Below are 20,719 nucleotides of genomic sequence, written 5' to 3'. Positions count from 1 at the left end.
TTGATGATAAACAGCTTCTTAAAGCCCATTTGGGGCACCTTCAGGAAGTCCATAGACTTGCATCACCAACTTATTCTTGAACCATATACCTTAACTATTTTTCCTCATTTAGAGCCCCATCTGATTTTCCTAAGTACCATTTCACTGTTTTCCTAATATTACTAAGTAGTCTTTTTTCCCTTGCCTTAGATTCCAAAGTTTAGTATTTATCCTTTGGATAAAATTTATATTATCATATCATTAAATGTTTCTACAATCACCTAGGTTTTCTGACATTCAAGAATATAATCTCTATACTTCCTAGATTAAATAAGTAATGAAGTTTCTGACAAGGAATGCTTTAAAATGATTGCTCTTCTTTACAAATGGTAACATTCTATAGTTACTATTTTCCATATTTTCTTTAATGGTAAGGCATTTATTTACTTTGCTTTCTTTTATACATTTCATTTCTTGCTGTTTCATTCTTCTCCTATTCAGTTGGGAATGATCAGTGTACAGTAGAAAGCCCTGTGAGAAAGTCCCAATTTTTTCAAATGGGAATAAAATACCTATTACATAGGGTCATTTTAAAATTAAAATAAATCATAAAATAAAGAAACTAATAACTTGTTAACATGTAGAAAGTATATAAAATAAAAATTTCAACACTCTATATCATATATTCATACGAACTCTTTGTCTACCTGAACTTTTTTACTTAATTCTAAGTTCTCTCATAATAATGTTTCCTAATTATTGAAGCACATTGAAAATCATACACGTTATAAAATTTTAGGCTAAGGTTATAAAATATTTAAATTTATAATTACCAGTGGTGTTTAATTTTATTCTGAAGATTCCTACTGCAAATCAACAATTGATGTTGATTTATTTTTTTAATAACTATAACATCTGCTTCCAGAATTATGTGATTTACTGAAAAAGCCAGTCATTGGTAATATTGTGAAAATTTAACATAATATTTTTCTCAGTAAACTTTACCATTTTTGCCAATTCAAATACCCTCACATAATCCCATATCTGCCTCAATGATGTAACCTACTAATCACATCACGTCAAGTTCATGTGTCTATGAAAAAACACTCTCAGGATGTTGTTTGGGGCTGTGATTTTATTTCTGTGACTAAGTAATGATAAAAATAATTTAATAGGTAATTGTATTGCTTATAATTTCAGTAAGTAAAAAACTACTGTCCTTCAAATCAAATATTTTGGTAATATGTACTATATAGATGGGTCTTTAAAAAAGGTGTCCATAAGTTTGTACTGTATGACCCCATTCCTGTTGAAACAAAAATACATTGAAATATTTCCCTATAAAGAGATCCTTTTAAAATGATTAAGACTTAAAGACTGTCATTTATTTTTCAGATGAACATACTTTATTAGCCAACCTTACCGATATAGACTTGTTTATTGGTCAAATGGCACAAGACGGTAGAGAGTGCAATGGATTTAATACAAATTGAGCGTCACATAAAGATACTCATGTCACAGTAATAACTGTAAAGTACATTGAAAATATGAAGTTCTGGGTAAATGATAAGATTTTTTATCAGGTATTAGTGGTCACTGACAGAAGCAGAATAACATGTTTGATGGATGAAAGACTTGATATAACCTGGCCAACCCTTAATTCCTACTAACATTTCACCTCCATGTGAGACTGATAGAGAATTAAAAACAGGGCCTAAACAATTCATCAGGCGGTATCTACCAGTTCCTGTTTTTGCCACCTGCCACGCTGCATTCTCCATGGTCATCACCATTAGAACATTGACGCAGGTGTGTATTATTTTGGGTTCTAGTTTCATTAAAATGGTGTTTTGTCCTATTTCCCCCAAGATGAATTCATAGCAACATTCAAATATGCATAATAGTTTTAGCAGAATGATACCAGAAAACATATGGGCTGAAAAAGTAAAATAAAACATTCATTCTGACTTTCTTCCCAATTATGGGTTAGTTTACACATAATTTCTGCTTCTAAAATAAAGAATTCTGCCATTGTGGGTCCCGAGATGGAAGTCTCTTCTGTCTTCATTTGGAAAACATTTATTTATAAATTACATTTAATAATTTAAAAAATGTAGCATGTTTCCTCTTATTTGAACTTAATAACATCATTTGAACTTAATAGTATCATGCTGGGGTGGAAGAAGTTTTGGATCTCTATTACAACAAAATTTAGATGGACTCAAGTTTCCTTAATACATTCCCATAGCATCATAGATGACCTGTTCAACACAGAGGCGACCAATGGATCATATGCACTCTCAATTTATAATCAGTTTAGCTATTATTACTAGTAGAAATCATTTAAAAATGAACATGATACTAAACTGTTCACCCTGTCATTCTCCTAAAATAGAGAGCACATCTTTATGCTTTATAACCCTTTTCTGTAGATTTCCCAGAACTACAGAAACAGAAATACTAGCAATCTCTGGATCACCTATGTAGGGTCAGCATTTTTCCCCCTAGGAGTCCAAAGTTAGTGAAAGATTATTTCAAATAAGCCTATGTGATAGGTATTTCATTCTGATTTAAAGAAATGAGGTTTCCACTGTACCATGCTGATTCCCAACTGAGTAACTAAGTAACATTAGGAAAGAAAATGTACAAAATGAGAAAAGATAGATTTCTTGATAAATAAATATCTATTACAGGTAGCTGAATGAATATACCAATCTTGTATTTCAAAATTATATGTGAAAGCTCATAATATACATTTTTTTAATTGACTAAGTATATCTTAGGGTAAAGGGATTCTAAATCAAATTCCAACATGTGTGATGGGAGAGGGATGTTCCCCTCCACACCGCCAAGCAATGCTCTGACAGCAGGTGGGTGTTCTACAATTTAACTCAATTTGGACACTGTGTAACCAGAGATTGTGTCAAGTCTCACAGATTAAGGCCTCAGTAATACAAGACTGCCAGCTCCCCATGAACACACACATCAGATGCCAGTAACAAATCCAGGTTTTTATGCCCTGTGCTTCTGACTCCCTCCCTGTGTTCCATTAATTTGCTAGAGTGACTCACAGGACACAGAGATACATTTCACTTACTAGATCACTGGTTTATTATAAAAGGAATATAACTCCGTAACAGCAAGATAGAAGAGATGGATGAGGCACACCATGGGGAAAGTGCTTCGATATTCCAAGACCTCTTCTAACACCACTCTTACCAAATCTCCACATATTCACTAACCTGAAAGCTCTCTGTACTGTGTCCTTCAGATTTCCACGGAGGCTTCATTATATAGTCTTGGTTGATTAAATCATTGGCCATTGGTCATTGAATTCAATCTGCTGACCCTCTACCCTCCCTGGAGGTCAGGGGTGGGACTGAAAGTTCCAACCCTCAAATCACAGGCTTGTCTCCCCTGGCAACCAGCTCCTGTCCTTAGGTGAAAACCTAAAGTTACCTCATTAACATAACAAAAGACACCCTTGCCACTCCCATTGCTTAAAAGTTCCAAAGGATTTAGGAGTGCCAGAAACAGAACTAAGACGAAATACGTATTTCTTATCACAAATCACAATATTATATAGGTCATCTGCTTTTAAACTGGAGCCATGAATTTTGAAAATATTTAATGAGGTTAATGAATTCCTTGAAATTCATTAGTAGGTGTGTGTATAGCCACATTTTTATAAAGAAATTTCTCTCCCTTGGGTAAGGTTCTCCTATTTGGCAAACAAATATACACTACCTCTTAACAGAAAAGTCCCTTCTATCATAAAAAGTTTCTACTCTCCACACCCTAAAGTCCACCTTTTCTTTATAATCAAACTCCTCGAACACATTTTACATACATATAGTCTCCTCTTCTTCCATTTCCATTTTATAGTCCTCTCACAAACATTTGTCTTTCTTCTTCATGACACTGCAAAAATGTGCTCTGGGGAAAGATAACCATAGCCTTAATTCTGTCATATCCTTTGTCAATTTTGAGATTTTTCTAGAAATTTTCAGTTATTAAAAGCAGCCAGATAGCACCTTCTGAGATCCTTTCTCTCCTTGTCTCATCAAATTAGAAATCTGCAGTAGCTTTCAACCTCTCTGCCTGTTTTTAGCATTCTCCTTTGTTTTATGCTTCACTTCCTAATTACTAAATGTAGGAGTTCCTCAGCCTTGGTCATGACCCTTCTGTCTATTGTCTCTTCATAGAGGATCTCATCAATTTCCAGGCTTTTACAAACCAGCTTTATGCCAGCAATTCCCAAATCATCATACAACTCAGACATGTCTTCTGGGTTCCAGACTTGCTTATCTAACTGTAGACTGTTGGACCACTTGGCAGACAGTGCAGTGAAACCAGCCTTGTCTCTGTCCCTCTAACATTTTAAGTTCTTTCTCCCCATACATAGAATATTCCTTGCCCTTACTCTGCATGGTTTTCTTTTCCTCGTTATCCAGAAATAAATGTAAATGTCACATCTTTAGAGATCTCTTCTTTAATTTCAGTCTAAATTAGATTGTACCCTATTACTATTTCCCATAGCAACCTGGTCTTTTCCTTGACTTTTCTTTATCTTCATATGTGTTTTAACATGTCCAATATCTGTCTTCCACCTGCCAAACTTACTTGATGGTGAGGCCCATTATCTGCTTTATTTCTTGTTCTTACATAATACAGTACCAGGCACACAGTACGTATTCAATATGGATTAATTATATGGATGAATAAATACATTGATTTATTTATTCAAGAAATCCTTAGTGCAAATCTACTATGGGTCAGGCATTACCTTAGGTACCAAGTACCTGAAGTGAAAAATGTGATGAAGTTTCTGCTCTTAAGGAACTTGGATTTTATCAAGAATGATGGCAATAAACCAACAGATACATAAAATTTTGAGTGAAGATAAAAATTATAAACAAATATAAAGTAGGGTAAGAGGAATAAAATCTGACCAGTATTGCATAGTGGGCTGTCCCTTTTATGTCATAGTATGAACACTTCACTGATAATATTTAGGACAGATATGAAAAAAGGAGCAATGCCTGTACATATTTAGAGAAGGGCATTCCAAAGTGAAATAACAAGAAGTGAGAAGACCTTAAGAGATAAGGTGATGCTCAGCAAGATCACAGAACTGCAAAGAGGCCAGTGTGGCTGGAGCAGTATGAGTGATGAAAGCTCAGTGAACTAAGAATGAGTTCACTGAAGCAGTGGGCAGTGGTTAAGTAGTGCTTTGTAGATGCTAAGAAAGACTTTGGATTTTACTCAGGGCTGGATAGGAAGCCATTGAAAGCTATGAATGAAGATAAAATAGTCTTCAAATATTAACCTAAAAGCCAAATTGTTCCCCCAAGAAAAGAGAAAGAAAACTGAGGCTCATTTCTATGATTCTTCTATGAACGATTAATGTAAATCTGGGCAAGTCACACCACCTAACTTTCTATTTCTAATAAGAGAAAACAATATAGTAGCTAAGAATGGCAGCACTGAAAAAAAAAATAAATCTGGGGATTTTTAGACTTGAATCCTTTGTCTAACTAAAACAAAAATTCAAATCCAGAGATTTTTAAGGGCATCTAGAAAAGTTTTTAAAAAAACACTCAATTGTTTCTAGATTCACGCATAGTAGTTCATTGCACAATTACTATGGGCTTAGAAGTAGAGGGTTTCTATCCTGATACATTGTATAAGAAAGAAAATGAAATATGCATGAGTATATTTATGCATGTGGGTCTATAGGAAGTATATATAAATAAACCAAGACACTCGTATAGCTTTGGAGTCTAATAAATGAGTAGTTGTTGGCTAACAACTTCACAGCCAGTCAGAAAAGCCTAAAAGCCTACAGGAAATGAGAAGGCTGCCAGAGAAGCTAACCAATGAATTCATTGTTTTTCTTTGAACTCCTCAGAGTTGGCTTTCTCACTGATCCAATGTATCAAGTCCTTAGTTCTTCTAACTCAGACTTGGTGAATCGGCCAGAGGAAAAGAAAGAATTTGTAAAAAGGAAATCTTTAGGACTGATCTTGCAAAACACTATTTTAAGAGCTGGACTTGCCTGCTTTTTTTTTTTTTTTTTTTAGGGCAGCTCAGAAGTGTTCTGGACTCATACTTTAGCAGCTTAATTTTGAAGTTTTGTTTTTAATTTCTTGAAATAAAAATAATATGTTAATTACTCAATTATTTGAATAAAATATTCTATAATTTAATGTGCTATTAAACATATTTTATAAAATATAGCTAGCCATTTGACATACCTACAAAATTAAACAGATGCAGGAAAGGTTAGAAAGCTTAATTATGTTATTTATTAAGAATTTGTAGATGATTATTGTAAGGGTATTATTAAAAATATTTACCCTTATATTGTATAGCATTTTCTCTATGGGGAGTTTCATATGTAACTATCTGGTGTCAGTAGTACTTTTTCTGAAGAATTTGTTTCTAGAAACTGATTCTGATAACTGACATATTTTTCTCTTCCTTACTATTTATGTGTCCAATCTCTAGCCAAAAGTTTAGGGCATAATAATGCTGATTTTATTTTGTCCCCTTCTTTTTTATTTGCTTAATTTAAAAATATTTTAATTTTACCTTGCTGTATAAATATTTAATAATCATTAAACCAGGGTTTTTTTGGATAAATTATTAGGAATGAATGTAAATGTGTACTTTAAATCTATCTAGGATGTGTTAACAAAATAAAAAATTAAATGAAATGCGTGATAGTGTGAAGTAAACAGACAAAAATGCTTTCTGTAGTCAGTGAGATTTTGACATGTTTAAGGGATCCAGAATGATAAGAGTATAGAAAGACACTTCCAAAAATAAAAATAAAAGGCAATTATAGGAGTAAAGATGGGCATGAGCAAGTTGTGGTCAGAAGACAGCAAAAAGTTTGATGGGGATCAAAGAAGATAGGGTTCTAAATCAGCAGAGAATATCCAAGGTATAAGCCAAAAATGACAACTGGGAATTAGTTAGGTACAGAAAGAGGAATATGAAAATAGTATGTCTCCCAAGGGTAAAGGCAAGTTTAAAGTTAATGAGCTCAGGTTAAATTCTACTGAGGAAGTAAGGATTTGCATTCATTCGGGCCTGTGTAAGTCTTTTAGGAGTCAGCTCAGAACATAGTTTGCACATCCAGGGGTTTGAATTGGTCCCGAGTAGAGACAGGTCATGAGTACAGAGGCAGTGGCATATGAGGGTGAACATCAAATAACTGAAACTAAGCATTAAAATTCGAGTGGTAAATGGAATTCAGAACAGCCCAACTGCAAAAATGAACAAGGTCTCAACATCTGACAGAGATGTGTATAAATTCATTTATTGCAGCATAAATGAGACGGCTTTCTAGCCTAAGGACTTGACATGTGTACTCTGTGCTGTGCTTCTGGGCAGATTATTGCAGGTGTCATAGGCCTTAGCATAGATGGGAACCCATGCCCCCTGGGATCTCTAGTAAGCAGAGACCATGCAAATTCAAAGGTGGTTTCAGATCAGCACTGAGTGAAGCACAGCACCTAACAAAGAGGCCATAAGATAGGATTGGCTTTGCTTTTCATTATCAAGCAAAGATAATTATGACAATATTTTTCCTCGATATCATTTGCTGTAGTCTACCACAACTGACTATATTCTTCTATATACAGTATGCTCTCCCCGTTCTATCCCTTCTGAATATCTGTCAGATCAATCTTCCCAAAGTGCCATTTTTTTTTCATTATTTTCTCCATTTTCAAGAATAAACAATAGTATTCTATTTTCTAGGGGGGAAAAAGTTCTTGACTGCTTTTGCCATCATTCAAAGACTACCCACTGGCTATCAAAGGCTCATCTGTATTTTGCTCCTGGGAAGAGAGATGCTGTTGATTCTCACCCTTCCAAACATCTCTTCCCCAAAACAAAGTCCTATGAATTCATTTTCACTGCCATGACTTTTAGTTTGTATTATATGAATTTAGTCATTATTTAATTTCTTTTACCTGTGCATGTTTTATTTCCTTGACATGATTTTAACTATGTAAGTACAAGTCCTCGGTTCAGTGTACACTCAGGAGAAGTTCAGTAAATACCTAGTGGACTAGACCTTGTCAGTTGACTAAGACTTAATTAATTAGCATATGTTTTATTTTCTACTCTGCATTCTATATATTTTTTTCTCTCATAGAAAATATAGCTATTAACTTTTGCTCCTAGCAATTTCTCTAAAATTCTAAAACCTTTCTGCTGCTGCTTCTCTCTCAATTTAGTTTCTCGCCAACCTCTTCAACTCCTCCTTGGACAATATTTTTCCTGCTATTTTGTAAAATTAGGAATTGAGCAAGATTTAAATCTAAAATTAGTTTTGAACATTTTAAAGTGACAAAGAAAGTACTTATACCATGGAAGAGTCTTTTTTAGTGGGCAAAAAACAACAAACTTTTGTCGTGAGACACACCCAAAAGTTTCTTTCCCACTTTGCCCTTCCATAACATAACTGTAATATAAAACTTCTGGCTGTGAAATAAAGTGTGGTTTCATGAAATGATTCCAAGGTTTGTATTGCACAAGTATGTCAGCATCCAGGTTCCCAGGAAAAGTAAAACCAAGGGACTAAGGAGGAGTGTCAAGATCATTTGACAATTCTATCGGTATTAATATTATAATTTCTGCTGATTTTAGTTTCTAACTGACGCATCTCTCTCCTGTAAGACTCATTCACTGGCAAACTGTAAATGTCAAAGTCTTCAGATGATGAATGGAGAAGAATATATGACTGATAGTAACTAAATGCTGCAGCATAGAAAATGTGCATATTATTTTCCCTATATTTCTAAGCCCAGGGAGAAATCTCAGTAATACACTTAAAACAAACAAATAAACAAACAAACAAGCAAACAGACAAAAATTCTTGTTTATAAAACAAATGATAATACTATAAAAGCTATAACAAGACTTGGTCTCCATTGAACTTACTACATTGAAAAAACTGCAGTTTTTTATATTGTTGTACACAATCAAAGGGCCCAGGAGGTGTTCAGGAACAGGAGATGTCATAGACCATTCTAGCTACCAAAACATATAGCTACTTTTATTGTCTTTGTTCCTTTCTAAAACATTTATATGGCATACAGCTTTTCACATAAAGTCAATGCAATAGAAAAAAAAATCAGCAACCACTAGACAGAAATTTACTTTCAAAAGTAATACACTCACATGTGCATGTGCCCATGCGCATGCACACATACCCACACATAATGTGTATTTTCATTTTTCCTTTAAAGGAAAGAAAGATTAGTGTGGTCTGTTTATCTATTTTTTGCCCAGATAAATATTAACTTTGGTCTCTAATTGCATATTAATTACTGGGATCATGATTAACTTAAATTTTAGCTACCTTAATAATCAGTTTGTACCCCAAAAGTCACGTGTTCCCTTATCCTCACAGCTTCTCATTGTCTAGCTCATTCAAACCACTGTGCAAAAATCAATCCCTTCACTGTTTTAATTTTCAATTCTATCACACCCACTATTTCAGGATTTTTGCTTTTAGTTTTATTAAAGATTGCGTCAGGGAGATGAGAAGACTTTTACATCACACGCATTTACATTTTCCCTTTAGACACTCTGTTCTCCCTACGGTGCTTCTTCTGTGTACCTAAACTTAGCTCCTCCTCTCTTTTGACACTTTTCTGACTTATGGTGGTTTACACCAGCCCCTCCTTGTTCTGCATTGAAAAGATCACAAACAACAAACAAGTGCTGGCGAGGATGTTGAGAAAAGGCAACCCTTGTGCACTGTTGATGGGATTGCCAATTGCTGCAGCCACTATGGAAAACAGTATTAGAAGTTCCTCAAAAACTTAAAAATAGAACTACCACATGATCCAGCAATCCTACTTCTGGGTATTTATCTGAAGAAATCCAAAAGATATATGCATCCTTATGTTAACTGTAGCATAATTTATAATAGCCAAGATATGGAAGAAAACTAAGTGTCCATTGATAGATAATTGGATAAAGATGTGGTATATATATATATATATACAATGGAACGCTACTCAGTCATAATAAAGAATTAAATCTTACCATTTGCAACAACATGGATGCACCTAGAGGGTATTATGCTAAGTGAAATAAGTCAGATAGAGAAAGACAAATACCATATGATCTCACTTATATGTGGAATCTAAAAAATCAAAATAAACAAACAAAACAGAAACAAACTCATAGATACAGAGACCAAACTGATGGTGGAAGGGGGGTAGGGATCTGGGTAGAAAAAGTGAAGGGATTAAGAAATGCAAATTGGCAGTTACAAAATAGTCATGGGGATGTAAAGTACAGCACAGGGAATATAGTCAGTAATGTTGTCACAGCTTTGTGTGGTGTCAGATTGGTGCTAGATTTGTTGGAGTGATAGACAGGAGGGAGTTGGGAGGCAGAGTGAAAAAGGCAAAGAAATTAAGAAGTACAAATTGGTAGTTACAAAACTCTCATGAGGATGAACAAAAAGCACAGGGAATATAGTCAATAATATGGTAATAATTATGTATAGTGCCAGGTGGGTACTAGACTAGTTAGGGGGATCACTTCTTAATTATATAAATGTCTAACCACTATGCTGTACACCTGGAATTAATATAAAATATTATTGAATGTCAACTATAATTGAAAAAATTTGAAAAGGGGGGAAAATGTGAAGGGGAATAAGAGGTCCAAATTTCCAGGTATAAAACAAATAAATGATGAGGAAGTAACATACAGCATAGGGAATATAGTCAATAATATTGTGATAGTGTGGTATGGTGTCAGATGGTTGCTGCACTTATCATGGTGATCACTTTAGGTATATAAATGTTGAAAAACCATGATGTACCCCTAAAACTAATAAAATATTTGTTAACTTTTTAAATAAAAATCTTAAAAAATATATTTGTTGTTATTGCAAGGGTAAAATGCAACAAGAAATAATGATTGTAAGAGCTATTTATATACAAAATCATAAGTGATCACTTTAAAACAGTTAAATAGAGAAATAAATTGACAATACAACTATTCAGAGAGTTGTATGCAAAATAATTTAAGGATAATGCCTTTGTGATTCAACAATTATTTGTAAAACGGTAATGAAACAGGAGAAAACTAGAGATTAGATGATGCAAATCTTTAAATAGAGAACTAGATTGACAATACAACTATTAAGAGAGTTGTATGCAAAATAATTTAAGGGTAATGCCTTTGTGATTCAACAATTATTTGTAAAACAGTAATGAAACAGGAGAAAACTAGAGATTAGATGATGCAAATCTTTGCAGAATTGTTTGTTCTATTATACCATAATAAGTAAAACATTTTTAAAGCTCATTACATTTTGTCGCTTAATTAAGTTTAGGTCATAAGTTAAGTGATGGAAGAACAAAAAATAATTCCAAAATCCTGTATGACAATATCCATAATCAACTTTTTTTAATCTGGACACAATAAACAATAGAAATCATATGGAAAAAAGAAGACAGTGTTTGAGGAAAACTGGGTATCACCAAAGTTGCCTGCTTTGCAACTGACATCACTTGAAAATGAACTTGTATTTAATCGAAAATATTCATTAAAGTGACCACAAAATAATTGCATCAGTTAAAAGTGCTGAGAAATTCATGTTTTCACTCTGTAACATCAAACTTAAAATTTGACTACTGTAAGTTTAAAAATAAGCTTGTAATGAAAATTTAGTGTTTTTTTAATTAAAATTATAAGTTAATTTTTGCAACCCAAAGCTTTTTCAGATACAGGTATTTGGGAATTTGGAAGGCAAACATTTTAATTGCCCTATGAAAGCAATTAGATTATGATTATTAATCTTCATTAGTTCAGAGATGACTAAATACAACAATGGTTTTACCAGTGCCTGTCACATACAAACCATGCTATATGGCAATGCTTGTCAATCTGTACTCTGCATGTAAATTGCATAAAGAATTTGTTAAAATGCAGATTTAATTTGTTATATCTTGAGTGAGCTAGGGAATTTTTATTTCTAAAAAGCTTTCTGGAAATGATGTCAGATGTGCATGTCTGGGTAGACACCTTGAGTAGCAATGTTGTAAGAGATACATGTTCTAAGCAGACATTTTTCCCTTAAAATTTGTATAGCCATACTGGGGAGACAAGACATAAAACCATGAAATAATGTTTTGTTAGAGCTGAATGTCTCAGTAATTTAATCTGTATAGAAAAATATTGGGAAGGGGGAGTAAAGTGAATTGGGTTTCTGGGTCCTATTGCCTCAGATTTTCTTTATGGATACTGTTCTTTTGTGTTGCTTTTCTACAGTTTATGCCAATTAAAGCCAAAGAAAATAAACTTAATTAACACGATTAAAGATTAATGAATTTTGTGATTTTAAGAAAAGGACAAGGGATAAGAAACACCAAGACAGTGAATTTTAATTATGTCAACCATTGAGAAGCTTAGAAAAATGTGGGGACAGTTTCCAAGAAGGGAGACCCTAAGAGACAGATGATTTCAGAGGAGCAATACATTCTTTAAGATATGTGCTCAAGAAAAGGTTACACTAATAAATAAGAGAAACAGTAAATGTAAGAAGAAATCAACTTGGCTAAATTGAAAGCTGATACTATTAAAGCGTGACAGTTAAATAGGTAACTAGCTCAGATTACTAGGAATAAATACAAAGAAGGCCTACTACTTTGATTAAAAAAAAAAGGACAAGAAAGGACAAAAGCAAATAGAAGTGCCGTTTGCAAAAATAAAGAGCAAGGAAACAAACTTAGAGGAGAGAGGCAAATAACAGAACTCAAGAAAAGTAAAAGATGGAAAATGCCAACTTCATCAAAATAAAGCAGCTGTCTTTATAAACAAAATCTGAGGTCAAAAAATTTAGAAGATGCAGGTCTTAGATTTTGTTAGCATACTTTTTGAACAGTGAAATACATTGTTGAATACATTGTAAAGGTATCAATTTTCAATAAATTATTTTAAAAGTATCAAGTTGTTTTAAAATTATACAAAATAATTTGTAGGTGAGAAGGATTCAAGGCCAATATTTAAAAATAAGCCGATTAACTGAAGAATAATTTTGGATTGCATTAAACAAGGAATGTAAGGATTTGAAACTTGCATCAAAAGTTAAAACTGGGATGGGATACCCAAATCTAGTATGCAGAAAAATAGAAATACATGTGCTTGCAAGAAATGTTTATTTGATATATTTCTGTGATTAGAAAAGACATACACTCTCATACAGACATGCTATAAGAAAACTTATATGACTACTGAGCTTTGTAAACTATGTACACGCTAAATTTTTATTAAAAAAACCTACAGAAAAGAGAGAATTTAGATTATATGTATTTAATTCATAATCAGCTAGTTTACTGTACCCCTTTGATACTTATAATATTTTAATTGATTTTCTTTGCAAATAATTAACATTTCTATCTCCTCATTTTTCTTCTCAATTTTGTCTGATCGGTTCTGTGCAGAAATTATGATAAAGGGTGACAATCATATGTTTTCTTCTTTTAAAGAAAATGTTCCTGTTGTTTCCCTATTAAACATAGTGCTTCCCTTTAAAAAAAAATATTTCTGGCCTTATTTCACTACTGACTTTGGTCAGGACTGGTATTGAATATAATCAAATACTATTTTGGCATAAAAATTTAATGATGCAGTTTTCCTCATTTAACCTATTGCTATGGTAAGTTACAATAATTTATTCACTAATATTAAGACATCATAAAATCACAGGGCTATCAGGATACGGGTGGGATTAAGTGAGGTTGATTTTGATATGCTGCTGGAATTTATCTAATATCTTATTTACAGTTAAATATTTTATGCTACCTTTTATACTATTTAGATATCAAAGTTTTATACTATTTAGATTTTGATATGCTGCTGGAATTTATCTAATATCTTATTTACAGTTAAATATTTTATGCTATCTTTTATACTATTTAGATATCAAAGTTAGGGGGTTTTTTGTTTGTTTGTTTTTGTTTTTGTTTTTTGTGTATGTGTGTGTGTGCGTGTTTTCGGTTTACTGTGCAAGAATTTTAATAAGACTGGCACACATCTCAAAAAAGTCTGTTGTCTGAATTCCAGGTCTTAAAGTCAACAGGAGAGTTGAGTGGGTCACAGATGAGAAAATCTGAGGATTTTCCTTGAGCCTCAACATCTGAATCACTTGATTGGCAAGATCCATAGTTGTTAACTGATCCCATTCTCCATGGTGTAGCAGTCTCTCATTTGGCTTCAAGAATTTCATCATCAATACTATAGAAATTTAATAAGTACGTTCTACTCACCACTTGGTATAACTGTAGACTCATTTTGGAGTATGTACTTGTCACAGGATTCTTCCTTTGAACATACAAATAATATGGGTTTACAAACTTGCATTCATAATCCAGTTGTTTAGTTGCTCTACAAACTTCTGCCATGATGTCATTTTGTTGACTTTGACTTCTAAATCCCAAATGCTATTTTGCTTTCCTTAGAACTTGGTGGTTGGATTTCTGTGGATTTAATTCATGGAGGTTATTATGCGCCATTAGTGTTTCAGCAAACAAGAATGGTACTTTTTCAGGGTGAGGCCAAGTCAAATAGTGATCATTGAAAAATGAATCAGGTGGACTCGTAGCCAAATAAAAATCTTTGGCCTCATTCATTATTCTCCTGTTATCTATTATGAGTTGATTGGCCACTGCCAAAGAGTCCTAGTGATTTCTGTTACAAAAGAAGCTGAAAACCTCCTCTTCTGCACATTAAAATTTTTCATATACCTCTTTTCAGGCTTCATCATCAATCATGGTGAACTGTGATGCTCAGGAAAGAGATATTTGGGAAAATCCTGTTTAAACCATTTATGTTCCCTGATGTCTTTAATTGTGTCCCTCTTCATGCGATCCACCCGGATCATATGTTACAAAAGGCTAATCACAGAAAAATTTAAATATTGAGGGGTGTAAAAGATTCCATCACATATCTTCTTAAAAAGAGTTGGCACATGATCAACATCAAATGGAAAGATTCCACCTTATAAAACATACAGAATAACCCCATTGCTCCATATATCTATCTCTGGACCTGCATGCAATCTTCCTGAAATTACTTCTGAAACAGCATATTTGGGTGAGTCATAATTTGTTCTTAAAAATTCACCACCTGACATTATGTTTGAAAGACCAAAATCAGCTACCTTTGTATTCATGAGTGCATCAAGCAGGACATTTTCAGGTTTCAAATTTCTATGAACCACCACATGCCTGTAACAATAATCCACACGAGAAAGGATTTGTTGGAACAGGCGTTGACTTTCTTTTTTATCCAGCCTCCCATTTTTAAAGATATAATCAAATAGCTGTCCTCCTGAGGTGTATTCCATCACCATGAAAATATCAAATGGTGCACTGATGACCTGGTACAATTTAACATATGAGGATGCCTTGAAAAGCTTGATGTTCCGAATTTCTGTGCAGATTTTTCCTACCACATCAAGGCTTCTAATTTTCTGTCAATTGAGTATCTTCACAGCAATCTCATGCCCAGTCTATTCATGTTTTCCAACCTTCACTTTGCTGGAGGTGCTGACCCCCAAGTGTGTCCATCAGGAGGGAACTTCACCGGGACTGTTGTGTTTCTGCTTCTGTGCTGTCACCATCTTTCTCCAGGAACTGAGTCTGCACATTGTGCCACCGCAGATAAATGGAATGCTTTCTTTCATTTCATATGCTCTAATTTTGTTTAAACAGCAGCATATTTATTTGTTTAAATATTTAAAACTATCTGGACCTAGAAATTTTAATTTGCTTCACTGTCTTGTTTAGGAGCTTATTAATAAGAAATATTAAAATATTAGGTTGGTACAAAAGTAATCGAGGTTTAAAAGGTTAAAAAGGGGCCAGCCCGGTGGCTCAGGTGGTTGGAGCTCTGTGTTCCCAATGCCGAAGGCTGCCAGTTCCATTCCTACATGGGCCAGTGGGCTCTCAACCAAAAGGTTGCCGGTTGGACTCCCACAAGGGATGGTGGGCTGCAACCCCTGCAACTAACAAGGGCAACTGGACCTGGACCTGAGCTGCGCCCTCCGCAACTAAGATTGAAAGGACAACAACTTGACTTGGAAAAAGTCCTGGAAGTACACACTGTTCCCCAATAAAGTCCTGTTTCCCTTCCCCAAAAAAAATCTTTAAAAAAAAAAAAAAAAAAAAAAGGTTGAAAATAATTGCAAAAGCCACAATTACTTTTACACCAACCTATAGATACAGTACCATTTAATGTCTGAGGTATTTTGGTCAATTTTTTGAGAAAATGGTATTATGTATCCAGACTTTCATTTCTGGTAATATATTGTTATAAAAATCACTTTAATATAATTGTTCTTAGTCTTTCTCTTTCACTGCGTACTTTTTGATTCTTAATTATGAGCATATGTATTATCTTCTCTTTTTTTCCTTGATAAATCCAAGGAGGTTTTAAATCTCTTCCAATGTTTTTAAAGACTTAGTTCTTAAATTCACCGTTTTTCTGTTTTCTTGCTTTTTTAATTTCCAATGGTATGTTAATGTCTTCCTTCTCTCTTCTAAATAACATTTTTCCCCCAAATTTGTGAGTTCTAATAATTTCACTTTTTTTGTTGTTATAAAAGCACTAAGGCTATGATTTTTTTAATGTAACAATATTTAATGTCCTTATTGCATTTATTTTCTAGATTCAGTATTAACTTTTAGCTTTCTCATTTGTGGTTACTATGATCTGATTTGTCTTTCTTTGGCTAACTGGATCATATCTTACTGCTTTTGTTTTGTTTTGAAGCACAGGAAGCTCACAGATTGCTAATGCATAGCTTCACAAGTACCTTTCATATACACAATGATATGAGTGGCATCCCTGGAACTGCTGGTGAAAAATACTGAACACTTCTCATCTATTTCTGTTGCTTTCTCAACTCCTGTTTGATTTAGTCTACGTGTTCTTTAATTTCTTTGCAAGTACTGTTTATTTGAGAATAATACTTTCAACTGCTTTCTAGAAGCAATCATCCGAGATTCTCTCTCTTTTTTGTGATATGTTCTATTCCTTATACTTTGCTCTAAATTTTGTATTGGTGCCATGTATATATTTTGTATCCTTATTGTTTATCTTTAAACTGGAAAGTCCTGTTCCACATCAGCCATTCCTCCAAAAACTAAGAATATCTTCAGACATTCCCTTGGCACTTTGTTAAAGGAAACATTATTCTTCCTCTCTCACTTTTTCATGAATAGACTTCTCAGCAGAGGCAAAACAAAAGATAAACTCCTGAGTCCTCTCTCCACCTGTTTCAGTCAACCCAACCTTCATTAATACTAGAGAGACTGACAGTTCTGATGACTCCATCAAGTGAGATTAATGTGTTAGAAGTTATTGTTTGTGTGGCTTCATCTCTGAGATCTACTTCACTGTTAATGGCAAGTCTCCTCTATACTGCATGCTCACCAGGGCCACTCTGCCTCTGCAGCTCTCCAGCTGCTTCTCTTGCAATGGGGAGAATGAAATCAATTCAGCTGGGTAAGAAGCAAGAGATCCACTTCTAGGGCCCAAGCTTGAACTAGAGCCTGGGGTGGGGGGCGGAGGAGGGGTAGCTAATGCTAACTAAATTCCACCCTAGATTCTTTTTTTATATCTCATAATTGTATTTTTATTCATTCATTTTCTTTTTTTTAATTAAAGTTTATTGGGGTGACAATTGTTAGTTAAGTTACATAGGTTTCAGGTGTACAATTCTGTGATACATCATCTATATCTCATATTATGTGCTCACCACCCAGTGTCAGTTCTTCTTCCATCAGAGTCAGTTCTTCCTCCATCACCATATATTTGACCCCATTTAACCTCTTCTAGCACCCTCCTAGATTGTTATCATTGGATTTATCATTTTATTCTGAATCTGGAAGATTATTAATTAGGTTTCCTTTAAACCTTGAAACTCTTGATAATACAAATTGTTCTCCTTATTAAACTAAAAGAGATGGGAAAGGAGCTAGGGACACAGGAGGCTAAATTTTGGAAGCTTGCAAGAATTCTTAATGGATTTTTGTAAACTCCTGAATTCTAGGACATTTAATTTTAGTTGAGAATATATCATCTTCCATGAATAATGGTGTATGGGTATGAGGTGTCTCTCAGAATTCATTTGTTCTCTCACTTTTAGATCAGCCCTCACTCTAATTATTAAATGTAGAAACTATATGGCTAGTGAAGAAAAGCTAAGCTCTCCTCAGGGAGATATAAGTATAGTGCTCGTAGATAACACGATATGAGATATGAGACATTAGTCTTAAAACACTGGATACAAAGCACTGAGACACCAGTAATATTGTGCTTTCTATTAAGACAAGGTTTTAAGCTCCAGTTATATTTATAAATTACATATGTTAAGAAGGATAATAAATGAGAACAAGTAAAGTATACTAAAATATACTAAAAGGAAATGACATAAAATGATTGAAGCTGGTATATCTAATCGGGAAAATCTTTTTGATAGAGACAAGTTTGGTATAAGACTATTAGAAGAGAGTAGATATAACTTCTGGAAAGATGGGCTAGAAACTCTGATTAAAAGAAAATGTCTGAGAAGAGAACAACACATTCAATTCTTGTTGGGGGAATAATAGCGGTTAAAATACAAGGAGCTTACTTTAAGCTTATACATATATTTGTTGAATTGAAGAGCAGTCTTAATTAATCTCATCTATCTCCAATGACTGAAGAATAAGTTGTTTAAAATGACTAGAATAAATTCAGAATCAAAATAATTTAAATGATATATGTTAAATCTTTAAACTTACATTATGCTTTATAAGGTGCTAAACAGAGGTCTAAAATCCAACATTCAAAAGGAGATACCTGCCCTCCAAGGAATATGTTTTCAAATGAGAATGCGTAAGTGTCTAGGCAAACATATCCAAAACTGGTTATAGCTGAGAGTTCAGAATGAGGGAGACGAGGATGATTTTATAGCACCACTTCTCTACCCTTAAACATTGATTAAAAAAAAAAAAAAAATCCCCAAAGAACCATGAAACATTGATGTCATCAACAAGAATAGAGACATTTCTGAGAAACCCACTGAGCATCTCGGCATTTCTTCCACATTATGTAACGATGTGAGGTTTGGTTCCTACCACTCAGACTTCCAAGTCCTTATTCAGATATTCTCTCATTGCCAGAAAGTAGTTCAAGTGCTTTTACTCTGATTACATTCTTCTGACTGTTTTGACAAAACTAGTAATATCTTAGGATCCAAGGAGGTGTACTAAGCAGTTCTCAGGGGACCTTTAATTCTAGCACCATTCTGTGAATTATGTCAAATCTTTTCTGTACACATTGAGGACTATAGATTTTTGGACAGCCTTAATGCAGACATAGATAATCATTATTTTTTTTTTTAATCTCAGGATTAATACTGCCAAAATCAGAAAACAGACATTCCAAATGGAACCACAGATTTTAAATCTCCTAGAAAAATAACTATGTCTCCCTCATTTTTCTTGGATCAGTTGCCAAGACTGACATGTCAAGGAATCATTGTGATTTTTTTTTCTTTTTTTTTTTAATTTTAAACATTTCATTTCCTTCTTTGGTTAAATCTAAATAAATACTTTTTGATTAGGAGGGACAGCTGGATATTTGAGCAGGTGGTTGCAGAAGATTATGGAATAGCTTCTCAGGAAAACATTCCTAACTAGATACACAGCCATCTGTTAGGTAAATTGTTTAAAAATTCTTGTGTGTAGGAAAAAATTATGAAATGAGCTCTTAATGACCCACATATTGACATTTTCATGGGTCAGGTAAAAAGAGGGAAGTGTTAAATAGCCCAAGTGTTGTTGTTTTTAACAACAACAAAAAAACAATTGCTCTAAATCAGAGTTGTCCTAAATGATCTCCATGAATTCTAAAATTAGAATTCTAGTACATGTTGTTAATTAAAAGGAAACTTTGGCAAATACTGCTAAGAAGTTCTTAGTTAAACAAAGTTAAAGAAATTTTATTTTTGTTTATTTGTTCATTTGTTTTATGCCAGAAATCCCCAGAGACTTTAGGGCATATTACATATGTATTATGTATCTTGCTAAGTAAGAAGTGAATTCTGGAGAAAATTGATCATGAAGATAAAGAATTTTGAACTAGATAGGTAATTAAAACATCTAACTAGAATTCAGAACAAGAGACATCAGCTGCATACCATTTCCAAACTATTTTCGTGATTAGAGATTGGGAAAGATGGAACGTAGAGGAGCACTCATATCTCACTCTTCAGTGAGTCCTGACTCTTCAGTGAAATAGTTTCTCCAAGGTCTTGACGCTTCATCCTCTATCCTAACACCACATCATTTTAGATAGAAGAGATTTGAACAGAAATTACCAAAAGAAAATGAGAAATTGTGTGTTCTGGACGTTGCAGTCCCAATGTACGCAGAACTGTAGACCAGAGACAGAGAAAGGAGGAATCACGTAGCTGAGCATGAATGAAATTATGGTTTGATAAGTGCAGAAACAGATGGGGGTGAAGGAGGCTGCTGTCTGGGCTGAGAGTACTGGGGTATGAGTCCAGTAAATAGATGACTAGGACTGGGAGTGGTATGGATTAAATTAAGAATACAATGGTGGAAATCAAATTCACGATGGAGACAGTTAAAAGCAAAACTAATATTGAAGAACATTTGATCATTGATGTAGAGACAGACTTACT

At 33.9% G+C, this 20,719-nt stretch overlaps 1 pseudogene; it reads right to left on the bottom strand.

Moving 5' to 3' along the window:
* Positions 1-14,023: 14,023 nt before the first annotated feature.
* On the bottom strand, positions 14,024-15,673 carry LOC109452045 (5'-AMP-activated protein kinase catalytic subunit alpha-1; annotated as a pseudogene).
* Positions 15,674-20,719: the final 5,046 nt, after the last annotated feature.

This window comes from Rhinolophus sinicus, linkage group LG01, assembly GCF_036562045.2.
Source record: "Rhinolophus sinicus isolate RSC01 linkage group LG01, ASM3656204v1, whole genome shotgun sequence".
Lineage (NCBI taxonomy): Eukaryota > Metazoa > Chordata > Mammalia > Chiroptera > Rhinolophidae > Rhinolophus > Rhinolophus sinicus.
This window is presented reverse-complemented; position numbering and strand designations above follow the sequence as displayed.